The sequence below is a fragment of the Heterodontus francisci genome, chromosome 21 (genome assembly GCF_036365525.1).
Source record: "Heterodontus francisci isolate sHetFra1 chromosome 21, sHetFra1.hap1, whole genome shotgun sequence".
NCBI lineage: Eukaryota > Metazoa > Chordata > Chondrichthyes > Heterodontiformes > Heterodontidae > Heterodontus > Heterodontus francisci.
The window spans coordinates 67,850,544-67,863,382 of NC_090391.1; positions in this window are offsets into that span (position 1 = coordinate 67,850,544).

Below are 12,839 nucleotides of genomic sequence, written 5' to 3' on the forward strand. Positions count from 1 at the left end.
TATCAGTGTATGTCTTTGTTACTTGGTGTGAGTGTGTGTCTGTGTTACTGGGGGTCAGTGTGTGTCTGTGTTACTGGGTATCAATGTATGTCTTTGTTACTTGATGTCAGTGTTTGTGTTTGTGACTTGGTGTCTCTTTATGTCTTAGTTACTGGGTGTCAGTGTATGTCTTTGTTACTTGGTGCAAGTGTATGTCAAAATACTTGGTGTCAGTGTATGTCTATGTTACTTGGTGTAATTGTCTGTCTTTGTTACTTGGTGTAAGTGTATGTTTTTGTTACTTGGTGTCAGTGTATGTCTTTGTTTCTTGGTGTAAGTATGTGTCTTTGTGACTTGGTTTCAGTGTATGTCTTTGTTACTTGGTGTAAGTGTGTGTCTGTGTTACTGGGTATCAGTGTAAGTCTTTGTTACTTGGTGTCAGTGTATGTCAAAATACTTGGTGTCAGTGTATGTCTTTGTTACTTGGTGTAATTGTCTGTCTTTGTTACTTGGTGTCAGTGTATGTCTTTGTGACTTGGTGTCAGTGTATATCTTTGTTACTGGGTGTCAGTGTGTGTCTTTGTGACTTGGTATTAGTTTATGTCTGTGTTACTTGGTGCAAGTGTGTGTATTTGTGACTTGGTGTCAGTGTATGACTTTGTTACTGGGTGTCAGTGTATGTCTCTGTGACTTGGTGTCAGTGCATGTCTTTGTTACTGGGTGTCAGTGTGTGTCTTTTTGACTTTTTATTAGTGTATGTCTGTGTTACTTTGTGCAAGTGTGTGTCTTTGTTACTTCTTGTCAGTGTATGTCTTTGTTACTTGGTGTAAGTGTGTGTCTTTTTTACTTGGTGTCAGTGTGTGTCTGTGTTCCTGGGTGTCAGTGTATGTCTTTGTTACTTGGTGTAAGTGTATGTCTTTGTTACTTGGTGTCAGTGTATGTGTTTGTGACTTGTTGTCAGTGGATTTCTATGTTACTGGGTGTCAGTGTATGTCTTTGTTACTTGGTGTAAGTGTATGTCAAAATGCTTGGTGTCAGTGTCTGTCTCTGTTACTTGGTGTAAGTGTATGTCTTTGTTACTTGGTGTAAGTGTGCGTCTGTGTTACTGGGTATCAGTGCATGTCTTTGTTACTTGGTGTCAGTGTATGTCTTTGTTACTTGGTGTAAGTGTGCGTCTGTGTTACTGGGTATCAGTGTATGTCTTTGTTACTTGGTGTCAATGTATGTCTTTGTTACTTGGTGTAAGTGTGTGTCTGTGTTACTGGGGGTCAGTGTGTGTCAGTGTTACTGGGGGTCATTGTGTGTTTCTAACTGGGTGTCAGTGTGTGTCTGGGTTACTGGGTATCAATGTATGTCTTTGTTACTTGGTGCAAGTGTATGTCTTTGTTACTTGGTGTCAGTGTATGTGTTTGTGACTTGGTGTCACTGCATGTCTTAGTTACTGGGTGTCAGTTTATGTCTTTGTTACTTGGTGCAAGTGTATGTCAAAATACTTGGTGTAAGTGTATGTCTTTGTTACTTGGTGTAATTGTCTGTCTTTGTTACTTGGTGTAAGTGTATGTCTTTGTTACTTGGTGTCAGTGTGTGTCTGTGTTCCTGGGTGTCAGTGTATGTCTTTGTGACTTTTTGTCAGTGGATTTCTTTGTTACTGGGTGTCAGTATATGTCTTTGTTACTTGGTGGAAGTGTATTTCAAACTACTTGGTGTAAGTGTATGTCTGTGTTACTTGGTGTCAGTGTATGTCTTTGTTACTTGGTGTAAGTGTGCGTCTGTGTTACTGGGTATCAGTTTATGTCTTTGTTACTTGGTGTCAGTGTATGTCTTTGTTACTGGGTGTCAGTGTATGTCTTTGTTACTGGGTTTCAGTGTGTGTCTGTGTTACTGGGTATCAGTGTATGTCTTTGTGACTTGGTATCAGTGTATGTCTTTGTTACTGGGTGTCAGTGTGTGTCTGTGTTACTGGGTATCAGTGTATGTCTTTGTTACTTGGTGTCAGTTTATGTCTTTGTTACTTGGTGTCAGTGCATGTCTTTGTTACTTGGTGTCATTGTATGTGTTTGTGACTTGTTGTCAGTGGATGTCTTTGTTACTGGGTGTCAGTGTATGTCTTTGTTACTTGGTGTAAGTGTATGTCAAAATACTTGGTGTAAGTGTATGTCTGTGTTAGTTGGTGTAAGTGTATGCCTTTGTTACTTGGTGTAAGTGTGCGTCCGTGTAACTGGGTATCAGTGTCCGTCTTTGTGACTGGGTATCAGTGTATGTCTTTGTGACTTGGTGTCAGTGCATGTCTTTGTTACTGGGTGTCAGTTTGTGTCTTTGTGACTTGGTGTCAGTGTGTGTCTTTGTTACTTGGAGTAAGTGTGTGTCTGTGTTACTGGGTATCATTGTATGTCGTTGTGATTTGGTGTCAGTGTATGTCTTTGTTACTGGGTATCAGTGTATGTATTTTTTACTTGGTGTCAGTGTATGTCAAAATACTTGGTGTAAGTGTATGTCTTTGTTAGTTGGTGTAATTATCTGTCTTTGTTACTTGGTGTAAGTGTGCGTCTGTGTAACTGGGTATCAGTGTATGTCTTTGTTACTTGGTGTCAGTGTATTTCTTTGTTACTTGGTGTAAGTGTGTGTCTGTGTTACTGGGGGTCAGTGTGTGTCTGTGTTACTGGGGGTCATTGTGTGTTTCTAACTGGGTGTCAGTGTGTGTCTGTGTTACTGGGTATCAATGTATGTCTTAGTTACTTGGTGTAAGTGTTTGTCTTTGTTACTTGGTGCAAGTGTACGTCAAAATACTTGGTGTAAGTGTATGTCTTTGTTACTTGGTGTAATTGTCTGTCTTTGTTACTTGGTGTAAGTGTATGTCTTTGTTACTTGGTGTCAGTGTGTGCCTGTGTTCCTGGGTGTCAGTGTATGTCTTTGTTACTTGGTGTCAGTGTATGTGTTTGTGACTTGTTGTCAGTGGATTTTTTTGTTACTGGGTGTCAGTATATGTCTTTGTTACTTGGTGGAAGTGTATTTCAAACTACCTGGTGGAAGTGTATGTCTTTGTGACTTGGTATCAGTGTATGTCTTTGTTACTGGGTGTCAGTGTGTGTCTGTGTTACTGGGTATCAGTGTATGTCTTTGTTACTTGGTGTCAGTTTATGTCTTTGTTACTTGTTGTAAGTGTATGTCTTTGTTACTTGGTGTCACTGTATGTGTTTGTGACTTGTTGTCAGTGGATGTCTTTGTTACTGGGTGTCAGTGTATGTCTTTGTTACTTGGTGTAAGTGTATGTCAAAATACTTGGTGTAAGTGTATGTCTGTGTTAGTTGGTGTAAGTGTATGCCTTTGTTACTTGGTGTAAGTGTGCGTCTGTGTAACTGGGTATCAGTGTACATCTTTGTTATTGCGTATCAGTGTATGTCTTTGTGACTTGGTGTCAGTGCTTGTCTTTGTTATTGGGTGTCAGTGTGTGTCTTTGTGACTTGGTGTCAGTGTGTGTCTTTGTTACTTGGAGTAAGTGTGTGTCTGTGTTACTGGGTATCATTGTATGTATTTGTTACTTGGTGTCAGTGTATGTCAAAATACTTGGTGTAAGTGTATGTCTTTGTTACTTGGTGTAATTATCTGTCTTTGTTACTTGGTGTCAGTGTATGTCTGTGTCACTTGGTGTAAGTGTGTGTCTAAATACTTGGTGTAAGTGCATGTCTCTGTTACTTGGTGTAAGTGTATGTCTTTGTTACTTGGTGTAAGTGTGCGTCTGTGTTCCTGGGTATCAGTGTATGTCTTTGTTACTTGGTGTCAGTGTATGTCTTTGTTACCTGGTGTAAGTGTGCGCCTGTCTTACTGGGTATCAGTGTATGTCTTTGTTACTTGGTGTCAGTGTATGTCTTTGTTACTTGATGTAAGTGTGTGTCTGTGTGACTGTGGGTCAGTGTGTGTCTGTGTTACTGGGGGTCATTGTGTGTTTCTAACTGGGTGTCAGTGTGTGTCTGTGTTACTGGGTATCAATGTATGTCTTTGTTACTTGGTGTAAGTGTATGTCTTTGTTAATTGGTGTCAGTGTATGTGTTTGTGACTTGGTGTCACTGTATGTCTTAGTTACTGGGTGTCAGTGTATGTCTTTGTTACTTGGTGCAAGTGTATGTCAAAATACTTGGTGTAATTGTTTGTCTTTGTTACTTGGTGTAATTGTCTGTCTTTGTTACTTGATGTAAGTGTATGTTTTTGTTACTTGGTGTACGTATGTGTCTTTGTGACTTGGTTTCAGTCTATGTCTTTGTTACTTGGTGCAAGTGTGTGTCTGTGTTACTGGGTATCAGTGTATGTCTTTGTTACTTGGTGTCAGTGTATGTCAAAATACTTGGTGTAAGTGTATGTCTTTGTTGCTTGGTGTAATTGTCTGTCTTTGTTACTTGGTGTCAGTGTATGTCTGTGTTACTTGGTGTAAGTGTATGTCTTTGTGACTTGGTGTCAGTGTATGACTTTGTTACTGGGTGACAGTGCATGTCTTTGTGACTTGGTGTCAGTGTATGTCTTTGTTACTTGGTGTCAGTGTGTGTCTTTGTGACTTGGTATTAGTGTATGTCTGTGTTACTTGGTGTAAGTGTGTGTCTTTGTTACTTCTTGTCAGTTTATGTCTTTGTTACTTGGTGTAAGTGTGTATCTTTGTTACTTGGTATCAGTGTGTTTCTGTGCTCCTTGTTGTCAGTGGATTTCTTTGTTACTGGGTGTCAGTGTATGTCTTTGTTACTTGGTGTAAGTGTATGTCAAAATACTTGGTGTAAGTGTATGTCTGTGTTACTTGGTGTCAGTGTATGTCTTTGTTACTTGGTGTAAGTGTGCGTCTGTGTTACTGGGTATCAGTTTATGTCTTTGTTCCATGGTGTCAGTGTATGTCTTTGTTACTTGGTGTAAGTGTGCGTCTGTGTTACTGGGTATCAGTGTATGTCATTGTTACTTTGTGTCAGTGTATGTCTTTGTTGTAAACAAGTTGGCTCCTGGGCTGGAAGCTCTCTTGGAAGCTCCCTTGCTGTTCAACTCTATCCATGGCCATCTGCTCCCATTCCTAACGTTTTCTCCCCCAATCTGCCCTCTTAAACTGTTTAAATTCCCCTGGCTCTTTAAATCAGTTCATTTTAGCCCTATCTAAAAGTTAACAGTTAGTTTAGTGTATGTTACCTGGGCCCACTGCCCTCCCCCAGCCACACCTGCTCTTTGTTTTCTCAATGAAATTGATCCGGATGAAACTGACGAGCACAGCTGCCGATACTTCAATCTCCGATCCTGCTGTCTTCACAGTCCAGATTGTCTGCAGCCACGGCATGCGGTAAGTCCATTGAGGTGAAGAAGGAGCTGCGGGACCCGAGAGAAGTCCTGTGAAAAGGTGCCCCGAACACCCAAAACATCCACGAACGGCCCCCCCCGGCCGCAACTTCAAAGCGCCCGCGGGAGATGGCTCGGAGAGCATCTGCAGCGCACTGTCGGCAACGCTGCATGCCTTTATTTAAACCACTGCAAAAAAAAACCCCTAGCAAATGTAATCACCTCTAAGTCTGCCAAATGATGCTTCACCTCCCGAAGGACGTGGATGAGCTTTCCGGACGTCGATGGTGGGCACTGAGGAAATGGCTTATTACCTGCACCAGATTCCACCCCCCCTCCCCCCCCTTTACCCCCCTTCCACCCCCCCCCACCCCCGTCCCCTTCCCTGCTCCACCCTCTCAGCTCACCCCCTCACAACCCCGTCCCAGCCCGCCCCCCCTCGCACCATCTTCACCCCGCACCCCCTTCCCCTGCACACCCCCCCACCCCCTCCCTCTACCCCTCCCCCTTGCATCCCCTCCTCCCTCCGGCACCATCCTACACCTGTGTAGGGGCCCCAACAACCCCACTGCCTTGTGGGCGTCTCGGGAGAGACCAAGGCTAAGGGAGTAAACCCTAACAGAAAATCCGGAGCGGAACCCCGTAGGCGGTCATGTGTCACCTTTGGCATGTTTCCGGCAGTTCCTGCAGCCATACTGGTGCCAAACGTCGTGTCCTGCACTCCTTTGGACCCCACCAGAAAGGCCGAGAGGGGGGTTTTGACGACTGGGCAACTCTCAACCTCCATAAATTTGCCCAGGCATGCGCCATGGAGAGGTCACTCCATAGTTGCCTCACAGCGACTAAAACAACACGGAAGGCAGCAGTTACGGGTTATAAGTCCAGATAAATTGGCGTAGAAACTGGGCGCCACGGGTTGCCTTTGTCGGTGGGAGAGGTCATTGCACCTCACTGGACAGCTACCGCCCGCCTCAAACCGGGCAGCCCCCGGTCAATAAGGTTCTGTCCCGCCACAGCCTGCCTGCTTCAATGGGTGCTTGGAGCTCAGGGTCATTGCCCGAAAGGTGTACTGATACACCGCACCAAACAACATGAAAAAAGGAAAGAAGGTACCAGCCCTTCGCTTTGCAAGCTGGAACGTCAGAACTATGTGTCCTGGCCTGTCGGAAGACCTTACACAAATCAACGATTCTCGGAAGACCGCCATCATTAACAACGAGCTCAGTAGATTCAATGTGGACATTGCAGCACTTCAGGAGACTCGCCTCCCCGCGAGTGGCTCTCTAGCAGAGCAAGACTACACCTTCTTCTGGCAGGGCAGGGATCCTGAAGAACCAAGACAGCATGGAGTGGGCTTCGCCATCAGAAACTCCTTGCTCAGCATGATAGAGCCTCCCTCAAATGGCTCGGAACGCATACTGTCCATCCGACTGCTCACCACCTCTGGTCCAGTACACCTGCTCAGCATCTATGCTCCAACACTCTGCTCCGCACCTGAAGCTAAAGACCAGTTCTATGAACAACTCCATAACATCATTAGCAGCATCCCCAACACCGAACACCTATTCCTGCTGGGGGACTTTAATGCCAGGGTTGGGGCCGACCATGACCCATGGCCCTCCTGCCTTGGGCGCTATGGCGTTGGAAGGATGAATGAGAACGGGCAGAGACTGCTTGAGTTGTGTACCTATCATAACCTCTGCATCACCAACTCGTTCTTTCACACTAAACCCTGTCAATGGTTTCATGGAGGCACCCAAGATCACGTCGTTGGCACCAGCTAGACCTCATTGTCACAAGGCGAGCCGCCTTAAACAGTGTTCAAATCACACGCAGCTTCCACAGTGCGGACTGCGACACCGACCACTCCCTGGTGTGCAGCAAGGTTAGACTCAGACCAAAGAATGTGCATCATTCCAAGCAGAAGGGCCACCCGCGCATCAACACGAGCAGAATTTCTCACCCACAGCTGTTACAAAAATTTCTAAATTCACTTGTAACAGCCCTTCAAAACACTCCCACAGGGGATGCTGAGACCAAGTGGGCCCACATCAGAGACGCCATCTATGAGTCAGCTTTGACCACCTACGCAAAAGTGCGAAGAGAAATGCAGACTGGTTCCAATCTCATAATGAAGAGCTGGAACCTGTCATAGCCGCTAAGCGCATTGCACTTTTGAACTACAAGAAAGCCCCCAGCGATTTAACATCCGCAGCACTTAAAGCAGCCAGAAGTACTGCACAAAGAACAGCTGGGCGTTGCGCAAACGACTACTGGCAACACCGATGCAGTCATATTCAGCTGGCCTCAGACACCGGAAACATCAGAGGAATGTATGATGGCATGAAGAGAGCTCTTGGGCCAACCATCAAGAAGATCGCCCCCTTCAAATCTAAATCGGGGGACATAATCACTGACCAACGCAAACAGATGGACCGCTGGGTTGAGCACTACCTAGAACTGTACTCCAGGGAGAATGCTGTCACTGAGACTGCCCTCAATGCAGCCCAGCCTCTACCTCTCATGGATGAGCTGGACATACAGCCAACCAAATCGGAACTCAGTGATGCCATTGATTCCCTAGCCAGCGGAAAAGCCCCTGGGAAGGACAGCATTACCCCTGAAATAATCAAGAGTGCCAAGCCTGCTATACTCTCAGCACTACATGAACTGCTATGCCTGTGCTGGGACGAGGGAGCAGTACCCCAGGACATGCGCGATGCCAATATCATCACCCTCTATAAAAACAAAGGTGACCGCGGTGACTGCAACAACTACCGTGGAATCTCCCTGCTCAGCATAGTGGGGAAAGTCTTTGCTCGAGTCGCTCTGAACAGGCTCCAGAAGCTGGCCGAGCGCGTCTACCCTGAGGCACAGTGTGGCTTTCGTGCAGAGAGATCGACTATTGACATGCTGTTCTCCCTTCGTCAGATACAGGAGAAATGCCGTGAACAACAGATGCCCCTCTACATTGCTTTCATTGATCTCACCAAAGCCTTTGACCTCGTCAGCAGACGTGGTCTCTTCAGACTACTAGAAAAGATCGGATGGCCACCAAAGCTACTAAGTATCATCACCTCATTCCATGACAATATGAAAGGCACAATTCAACATGGTGGCTCCTCATCAGAGCCCTTTCCTATCCTGAGTGGTGTGAAACAGGGCTGTGTTCTCGCACCCACACTTTTTGGGATTTTCTTCTCCCTGCTGCTTTCACATGCGTTCAAATCCTCTGAAGAAGGAATTTTCCTCCACACAAGATCAGGGGGCAGGTTGTTCAACCTTGCCCGTCTAAGAGCGAAGTCCAAAGTACGGAAAGTCCTCATCAGAGAACTCCTCTTTGCTGACGATGCTGCTTTAACATCTCACACTGAAGAATGCCTGCAGAGTCTCATCGACAGGTTTGCGTCTGCCTGCAATGAATTTGGCCTAACCATCAGCCTCAAGAAAACGAACATCATGGGGCAGGATGTCAGAAATGCTCTATCCATCAATATTGGCGACCACGCTCTGGAAGTGGTTCAAGAGTTCACCTACCTAGGCTCAACTATCACCAGTAACCTGTCTCTAGATGCAGAAATCAACAAGCGCATGGGTAAGGCTTCCACTGCTATGTCCAGACTGGCCAAGAGAGTGTGGGAAAATGGCGCACTGACACGGAACACAAAAGTCCGAGTGTATCAGGCCTGTGTCCTCAGTACCTTGCTCTACGGCAGCGAGGCCTGGACAACGTATGCCAGCCAAGAGCGACGTCTCAATTCATTCCATCTTCGCTGCCTTCGGAGAATACTTGGCATCAGGTGGCAGGACTATATCTCCAACACAGAAGTCCTTGAAGCGGCTAACACCCCCAGCTTAGACACACTACTGAGTCAGCGGCGCTTGAGATGGCTTGGCCATGTGAGCCGCATGGAAGATGGCAGGATCCCCAAAGACACATTGTACAGCGAACTCGCCACTGGTATCAGACCCACCGGCCGTCCATGTCTCCGTTATAAAGACGTCTGCAAACGCGACATGAAATCGTGTGACATTGATCACAAGTCGTAGGAGTCAGTTGCCAGCATTCGCCAGAGCTGGCGGGCAGCCATAAAGACAGGGCTAAATTGTGGCGAGTCGAAGAGACTTAGTAGTTGGCAGGAAAAAAGACAGAGGCGCAAGGGGAGAGCCAACTGTGCAACAGCCCCAACAAACAAATTTCTCTGCAGCACCTGTGGAAGAGCCTGTCACTCCAAAATTGGCCTTTATAGCCACTCCAGGAGCTGCTTCACAAACCACTGACCACCTCCAGGCGCGTATCCATTGTCTCTCGAGACAAGGAGGCCCAAAAGAAAAAGAATGTCTTTGTTACTTGGTGTAAGGGTGTGTCTGTGTTACTGGGGTCAGTGTGTGTCTGTGTTAGTGGGGGTCATTTTGTGTTTCTAACTGGGTGTCAGTGTGTGTCTGTGTTACTGGGTATCAATGTATGTCTTTGTTACCTGGTGTAAGTGTATGACTTTGTTAATTGGTGTAATTGTCTGTCTTTGTTACTTGGTGTAAGTGTGTGTCTTTGTGACTTGGTGTCAGTGTATGTATGTGTTACTGGGGGTCAGTGTGTGTCAGTGTTACTGGGGGTCAGTGTGTGTCTGTGTTGCTGGGTATCAGTGTATGTCTTTGTTACTTGGTGTAAGTGTATGTCTTTGTTACTTGGTGTCAGTGTATGTGTGTGTGACTTGGTGTCAGTGTATGTCTTTGTTACTGGGAGTCAGTGTATGTCTTTGTTGCTTGGTGTAAGTGTAAGTCAAAATACTTGGTGTAAGTGTAAGTCTGTGTTACTTGGTGTAAGTGTATGTCTTTGTTACTTGGTGTTAGTGTATGTGTTTGTGACTTGGTTGTCAGTGTATATCTTTGTTTCTGGGTGTCAGTGTATGTCTTTGTTACTTGGCCTAAGTGTAAGTCAAAATACTTGGTGTAAGTGTATGTCTGTGTTTCTTGTTGTAAGTGTATGTCTTTGTTACTTGGTGTAAGTGTGTGTCTGTGTTACTGGGTATCAGTGTCTGTCTTTGTTACTTGGTGTCAGTGTATGTCAAAATACTTGGTGTAAGTGTATGTCTTTGATACTTGGTGTAATTGTCTGTCTTTGTTACTTGGTGTAAGTGTATGTCTTCGTTACTTGGTGTCAGTGTGTCTGTGTTCCTTGGTGGAAGTGTGTGTCTTTGTTACTTGGTTTAAGTGTATGACTTTGTTACTTGATGTCAGTGTATGTCTTTGTTACTTGGTGTCAGTGTGTGTCTGTGTTACTGGGTATCAGTGTATGTCTTTGTGACTTGGTGTCAGTGTATTTCTTTGTTACTGTGTATCAGTGTGTGTCTGTGTTACTGGGTATCAGTGTATGTCTTTGTGACTTGGTATCAGTGTATGTCTTTGTTACTGGGTGTCAGAGTGTGTCTGTGTTACTGGGTATCAGTGTATGCCTTTGTTACTTGATGTCAGTGCATGTCTGTGTTACTTTGAGTAAGTGTGTGTCTATGTTACTGGGTGTCAGTGTGTGTCTGTGTTACTTGGTGTAAGTCTGTGTCTTTGTTACTTGGTGTCCGTGTGTGTCTGTGTTACTGGGTGTCAGTGTATGTCTTTGTTACTTGGTGTAAGTGTGTGTCTGTGTTACTGGGTGTCAGTGTAACTGTGTGTTACTTGGTGTAAGTGTGTGTCTGTGTTACTGGGTATCGGTGTATTTCTTTGTGACTTGGTGTCAGTGTATGTCTTTGTTACTGGGAGTCAGTGTGTGTCTTTGTGACTTGGTGTCAGTGTATGTCTTTGTTACTTGGTTTCAGTGTGTGCCTGTGTTACTTGGTATCAGTGTATGTCTTTGTTACTTGGTGTCAGTGTATGTCAAAATACTTGGTGTAATTGTCTGTCTTTGTTACTTGGTGTAAGTGTATGTCTTTGTTACTTGGTGTCAGTGTATGTCTTTGTTACTTGGTGCAAGTGTTACTGGGTATCAGTGCATGTCTTTGTGACTTGGTATCAGTGTATGTCTTTGTGACTTGGTGTCAGTGTATGTCTTTGTTACTGGGTGTCAGTGTGTGTCTGTCATACATGGTGTCAGTGTATGTCTTTGTTACTGTTTATTAGTGTTTCACTGTGTTACTGGGTGTCAGTGTGTGTTTGTTTGTGTTACTGGGTATCAGTGTATGTCTTTGTTACTTGTTGTAAGTGTGTTTCTGTTTTACTGGTTATCAGTGTCTCTCTTTGTTACTTGGTGTAAGTGTGTGTCTTTGTTACTTGGTGTAATTGTATGTCTTTGTTACTTGGTGTCAGTGTATGTCTGTGTTACTTGGTGCAAGTGTACGTCTTTGTTACTTGGTGTAGGTGTGTGTCTGTGTTACTTGGTGTAAGTGTGTGTCTGTGTTCCTGGGTATAATTGTTTGTCTTTGTTATTTGATGTCAGTGTATGTCTGTGTTACTTGGTGTAAGTGTGTGTCTGTGTTACTGGGTATCAGTGTATGTCTTTGTTACTTGGTGTCAGTGTCTGTCTGTGTTACTTGGAGTATGTGTGTGTCTGTGTTACTGGGTGTCTGTGTGTGTCTGTGTTTCCTGGTGTAAGTGTGTGTCTATGTTACCTGGTGTCCGTGTGTGTCTGTGTTACTGGGTGTCAGTGCGTGTCTTTGTTACTTGGTGTCAGTGTATATCTGTGTTACTTGGTGTAAGTGTGTGTCTTTGATACTTGGAGTAATTGTATGTCTTTGTTACTTGGTGTCAGTGCATGTATGTGTTACTTGGTGTAAGTGTATGTCTTTGTAACTTGGTGTAAGTGTGTGTTTCTGTTACTTGGTGTAAGTGTCTGTCTGTGTTCCTTGGTATCAGTGTGTGTCTTTGTTACTTGGTGTCAGTGTATATCTGTGTTACTTGGTGCAAGTGTGTTTCTGTGTTTCTGGCTATCAGTGTATGTCTTTGTTACTTGGTGTCAGTGCATGTCTGTGTTACTGGGTGTAAGTGTGTGTCTGTGTTACTGGGTGTCAGTGTGTGTCTGTGTTACTTGGTGTATGTGTGTGTCTTTGTTACTTGGTGTCCGTGTGTGTCTGTGTTCCTGGGCATCAGTGTATGCCTTTGTGACTTGGTGTCAGTGTGTGTCTGTGTTCCTGGGTATCAGTGTATGTCTTTGTGACTTGCTGTCAGTGTATGTCTTTGTTTCTGGGTGTCAGTGTGTGTCTTTGTGACTTGGTGTAAGTGTCTGTCTTAGTTACTTGGTGTAAGTATGTGTCTGTGATACTGGGTATCAGTGTATGTCTTTGTTACTTGGTGTCAGTGTATGTCTGTGTTACTTGGTGTAAGTGTGTGTTTGTGTATCAGTGTATGTCTTTGTGACTTGGTGTCAGTGTATGGCTTTGTTACTGGGTGTCAGTGTGTGTCTTTGTGACTTGGTGTCAGTGTATGTCTGTGTTACTGGGTGTCAGTGTGTCTCTGTGTTACTGGCTATCAGTGTGTGTCTTTGTTACTTGGTGTCATTTTATGTCTTTGTTACTTGTTGTCAGTGTATGTGTTTGTGACTTGGTGTCAGTGTATGTCTTTGTTACTGGGTG